Source organism: Cricetulus griseus (genome assembly GCF_003668045.3).
Source record: "Cricetulus griseus strain 17A/GY chromosome 1 unlocalized genomic scaffold, alternate assembly CriGri-PICRH-1.0 chr1_0, whole genome shotgun sequence".
Lineage (NCBI taxonomy): Eukaryota > Metazoa > Chordata > Mammalia > Rodentia > Cricetidae > Cricetulus > Cricetulus griseus.
This window is the reverse complement of record NW_023276806.1, coordinates 76,213,407-76,219,406: the sequence shown is the minus strand read 5'-3', so window position 1 is coordinate 76,219,406 and position 6,000 is coordinate 76,213,407.

The window sequence follows — 6,000 nt, the reverse complement described above, 5'->3', positions numbered from 1 at the left end:
ATCTGAAAGACAATTGAGAAAGTGCTCAAATTCCTTGGCAGTTCCATTTATTATGAAAAAGTGAGGCATTAGATAGGGGTAGCATGCAAGGCAGGGATGAGGATGCTGCGTTCTCAAGTGTACTTCCAGCTAACCTAAGCAGCATCATTTCATCTTTGGAGGACTTGGGAATGCTGGGGTGATGACCATGTCTGGGAGCAGCTGGCTGTTGCACATCTCCTTCCAGAGTCTGAGGAACTGTCAGGCACTGCCTGAAACTGCCAAAACTCTGCTCGAAGTGAATCCCAGTCAACTCCCTAGGGCTTAAATCACCTGATCCTTTCCCATAACCACAGCATCAGTTGGACACGTTTAATAGTCTTGTACTTCTAGCTCTGTGGTTCTGGATTAGCAGAAAATCATCAGAGGAACTCAGTCTTACTGTGTTTTCCTCGTTTGTCAGAATCAGATCACAGCACTAGTATTAGCCAACCTCTGAATTTCCACCTAAAACCCATTGAGTAATGGAAACTAAGAAATAGCTTCCATAGATTCAGCTCCTTAGGTCAAGGACCAAATATGACTCCATGTAAATGGTACAAATCTATCTGATCTAAATCTCCTAGTATATGCCAGAAGATGCAGCCTAATCACATGACTGCCAAACAAACCTTATCAGAAGCTTTCCCTGTTTTCTACACTGGCATATTTTGGGAGACCTCACGTCAGCGACTATTCAGTTACAGAAGGCTTTTGGTTTTAGGCAGAGGCAGATGGATATCCCTGAGTTTGAGGCCATCCTGTTCTACAGAATAAGTGCCAGGATAGGCTCCAAAGCTACACAAGCAAACCCTGTCTCGAAAAATAAAATAAAATAATGGCTTTAAGGCATACACACATAAATTCACAAAACTTTTGCTACCATATTGATGCAGCATTATGGTTTGTTATACGGGTTTACTTTTGTAACTTCCAATCTTGTTCACATTTCCATGTGCTTGAAGTTCTAATAACGTTCATACTTTTATGTAGTTTTTTTTTAATCTGTGTTTTCTTATTGTTTATTTGTTTATCTGTTTTTTAATTTTTTAAATTTTTTTTATTAGTTCAGGTTAGGGAACAAGCTTGTTTCACATGTCAGTCCCTACTCCCTCTCCCCTCACCCCATCCCTCCTCCCCACCCCCAACCAACCCCCCACCCCACCGACCCACCTCTCCCCAGGCAGGGTAGGGCCCTCAATGGAGGCTCTGCAAAGTCTACCAAATCTTCCTGGGCTGGGCCTGGGCCCTTCTCCATGTGTCCAGGGACAGAGTGTATCCCTTTACATGGGATGGGCTCTCAAAGTCCCTTCTTATACCAGGGAGAAATACTAATCCACAACCAGAGGTTCCCTGGAGTGCAGAGGCCTCCTTATAGACATCTATGTTCAGGGGTCTAGATCAGTCTTGTACTGGCCTCCCAGACAGCATCTGGGGTCGATGTGCTCTCCCTTGTTCAGGCCAACTGTTTCTGTAGGTTTCTTCAACCTGGTACAGAACCCTTTGATCTTCATTCCTCCCTCTCTTCAACTAAATTCCAGATTTCAGCTCAGTGTATATCTGTGGATGTCTGTCTCTACTTCCATCAGCCACTGGGTGAGGGCTCTAGGATGGCATAAAAGCAGTCATCAATATCATTTTAGGGGAAGGGCTTTTAGGTTATCCTCTCCACCATTGCCTGGATTGTCAGATCGTGTCATCCTTGTAGGTCTCTGGAGATCTACCTAGTTCCAGATCTCTTCTTGGACCTATAGTGGCTTCCTCTATTATGGTATCTATCATCCTGCTCTCTGTCCTACATTCTTCCCCCAACTGAATATTTCTGTTCCTCCATTTCCTCTCCTCTACTCCTCTTCTCCTACTCTTATTGTGGCAGCTCCCTCTCCCCTAAGCTCATGCTCCCAATTAGTTCAGGAGTTCATGACACTTCCCATTCCTGGGGTCCATTTATCCCTTAGAGTCCTTCATTTTTCCTAGTGTCTTTGGTGAAGAGGATTAAAGGCTGGTAATCCTTTGCTCTATGTCGAAAATTCATATATGAGTGAGTACATACCATGTTTGTCTTTTTGTGACTGGGTTACCTCACTCAGGATGGTTTCTTCTAGTTCCATCCATTTGCCTGCGAATTTCAAGATTCCATTGCTTTTTTCTGCTGAGTAGTACTCCATTGTATAAATGTACCACATTTTCTCAATCCATTCTTCAGTTGAGGGGCATCTAGGTTGCTTCCAGGTTCAGGCTATTACAAACAATGCTGCTATGAACATAGTTGAACATATGTCCTTGTGGTATGAACATTCACTATTTGGGTATATACCCAAGAAAGGAATGGCTGTATCTTGAGGTAGACTGATTCCCATTTTTCTGAGCAACCGCCATACTGCCATACTGATTTCCACCGTGGTCTTACAAGTTCGCACTCCCACCAGCAATGGAGGAGTTTTCCTTTTTCTCCACATCCTCTCCAGCATAGATTGTCTTTGGTATTTTTGATTTTAGCCATTCTGAGATGTGTGAGGTGGTTTCTCAGAGTTGTTTTGAGTTGCATTTCTCTGATGGCCAAGGATTTTTAGCACTTTCTTAAGTGTCTTTCAGCCATTTCAGATTCCTCTGTTGAGAATTCTCTATTTAGTTCTGCTCCCCACTTTTTAATTTCATTGTTTGGTGTTTTGATGGCTAGCTTCTTGAGCTCCTTATATATTTTGGAAATCAGTCCTCTGTCGGATGTGGGGCTGGTGAAGATCTTTTCGCATTCTGTGGGTAATCGTTTTGTCTTACTGACTGTGTCCTTTGCCTTGCAGAAGCTTCTTAGTTTCCATTTATTAATTGCAGACCTCAATGTCTGTGCTACTGGCATAATGTTCAGGAAGTGGTCTCCTTTGCCAATTTGTTCAAGGATAATTCCCACTTTCTCTTCTAGAAGATTCAGTGTTGCTGGATGTATGGTGAGATCGTTGATCCATTGGCACTTAAGTTTTGTGCATGGTGACAAGTATGGATCTATCTGCAATTTTCTGCATGTCTGAATCCAGTTGTGCCAGCACCATTTGTTGAAGATGCTATCTTTTTTACATTGTATAGATTTATCACCTTTGTCAAAAATAAAGTATTCGTAGGTGAGTGGGTTAATATCAGGGTTTTCAATTCAATTCCATTGGTCTATCTGTCAATTTTTGTGCCAATACCAGGCTCTAATATAGAGCCATAGTTCTATAGTATGGATGGTGATGCCTCCAGAAGATCCTTTATTGTACAGACTTGTTTTGGCTATTCTGGGTTTTTTATTTTTCCATATAAATTTGAGTATTGTTCTTTCAATGTCTGTGAAAAACTGTGTTGGGATTTTGATGGGGAATGCATTGAATCTGTAGATTGCTTTTAGCAGGATTGCCATTTTTACCATGTTAATTCTACCTATCCAAGAGCATGGGAGATCTTTCCATTTTCTGGTATCTTCTTTAAACTTTCTTTAAAGTCTCAAAGTTCTTATTGTACAGGTCTTTCACTTTTTGTGCTATTTTATGTTGTTTGTGAAAGGTGGTGTTTCCCTGATTTCTTTCTCATTGGATTTATCATCTGTGTATAGTAGGGCTACTGATTTTTTTTTGAGTTAATTTTGTATCCTGCTACCTTGCTGAAGGTGTTTATCAGCTGTAGGAGTTCCCTGGTAGAGTTTTTCAGGTCACTAATGTAGACTATCATGTCTTCTGCAAATAGTGAAAGTTTGACTTCTTCCTTTACGATTTGAATCCCTTTGATCCCCTTTCCTCTCTTACTGCTCTAGCTAGAATTTCAAGTATAATATTTAAGAGATATGGAGCCAGTGGACAGCCTTGACTTGTTCTTAATTTTAGAGGAAACGCTTTGAGTTTCTCTCCATTTAGTTTGATGTTGGTTATTGGTTTGCTGTATATTGCATTTATCATGTTTAGATATGCTCCTGTTATTCCTGTTCTCTCCAAGATCTTTATCATGAAGGGATGTTGGATTTTGTCAAAGGCTTTTCAGAGTCTAGTGAGACAATAATGTGGTTTTTCTTTTCCAGTTTGTTTATATGGTGGATTACATTGTTGGATTTTCATATGTTAAACCATCCCTGGGATGAATCCTACTTGATCATGGTGGATGATTTTTCTGATATGTTCTTGGATTCAATTCGCCAATGTTTTATTGAGTATTTTGGAATTGGTGTTCATGAGGGATATTGGTCTGTAGTTCTCTTTCTTAGTCATATCTTTGTGTGGCTTGGGTATCAAAGTGACTGTAGCCTAGTAGAAAGAGTTTGGCAATTTGCCATCTGCTTCTATTGTGCGGAACAGTTTAAGGAGTACTGGAGTTAGCTCTTGTTTGAATATCTGTTAGAATTCAAACTCTGCAGGGAAGCCATCTGACCCTGGGCTTTTTTTAGTTGGGAGGCTTTTGATGACTGCTTCTATTTCATTAGGGGTTATAGGTCTATTTAAAATGCTTATCTGATCTCGGTTTAATTTTGGTAAGTGATATGTATCCAGAAAACTTTACATTTCCTTTAGATTTTCGAATTTTGTGGAGTACAGGTTTTCAAAGTATGGATTTCCTCAGTGTCCATTGTTATATGCCCCTTTTCATTTCTGATTTTGTTAATTAGCATGCTCTCTCTCTGTCTTTTGGTTAGTTTGGCTAGAGGTTTGTCTATCTTGTTGGTCTTCTCAAAGAACCAACTCTTTGTTTCATTGATTCTTTGTACTGTTTTCCTAGTTTCTACTTTATTGATTTCAGCCCTCAGTTGATTATTTCCTGGCATCTACTCCTCCTTGGTGTGTTTGCCTCTTTTTGCTCTAAAGCTTTCGGTTGTTCTGTCAATTCTCTAATGTGACTTTTCTCTAGTTTCTTCATGTGGGCACTTAGTGCTATGAACTTTGCTCTTAGCACTGCTTTCAGAGAGTCCCATAAGTTTGGGTATGTTGTGTTTACATTCTCATTAAATTCTAAGAAGTCTTTAATTTTTTTTATTTCTTCCTCAACCCAGGAATGGTGCAATTGGGTGTTATTCATTTTCCACGAGTATGTAGGTTTTCTGCAATTGGAATTGCTGTTGAATTCTATCTTGAATGCATGGTGATCTGATAAGATACAGAGGGTTATTTCAATTCTTTTGTAACTGTGGTGGTTTGCTTTGCTGCCAACTATGTGGTCAATTTTAGAGAAGGTGACATGTGGTGCTGAAAAGAAGGTCTATTCTTTTGTGTTTGGAAGTAATGTTCTATAGATAGCTGTTAAATTCAGTTGGGTCATACCTCCTGTCAGATCCTTTGTTTCTTTGTTAAGTTTCTGTCTGGCAGTCCTCTCTAGTAGTATAAGGGGGGTGTTGAAGTCTCCTACTGTAAGTTTGTGTCGTTTAATGTATGGTTTGAGCTTTAGTAATGTTTCTTTTACAAATGTGGATGCCTTCGTATTTGTGGCATAGATGGTCAGGACTGAGACTTCATCTTGATGGACTTTTTCTGTGAGTATGAAATGCTCTTCTTCATCTCTTTTGATTGATTTTAGTTTGAAGTCTACTTTGTTAGATATTAGGATTGCTACACCAGCTCGTTTCTTGAGCACATTTAATTGGAAAATCTTTTCCCATCCTTTTACTCTGAGGTAATGCCTGTCTTTGAAGTTGAGGTGTGTTTCTTGTATACAGCAGAAGGATGGATTCTGTCTTTGTATCCATTCTGTTAGCCTATATCATTTTATGGGTAAGTTAAGACAATTGACCTTTATGCATATTAATGTCCATTGTTTGTTGGTTCTTGCTTGTTTTGGTGTATTGTTGGTGGTTTCATTGTGTGTGGATTTCACCCTCCTGTTTCTTTTTGTGTTTGGTAAAATTAGATTATCTATTGCCTGTGTTTTTGTGAGTGTAGTTATGTTCGTTGGGTTGGAGTTTTCCTTCCAGAACCTTCTGTAGTGCTGGATTTGTGGATATGTATTGTTTAAATCTGTTTTTGTCATGGA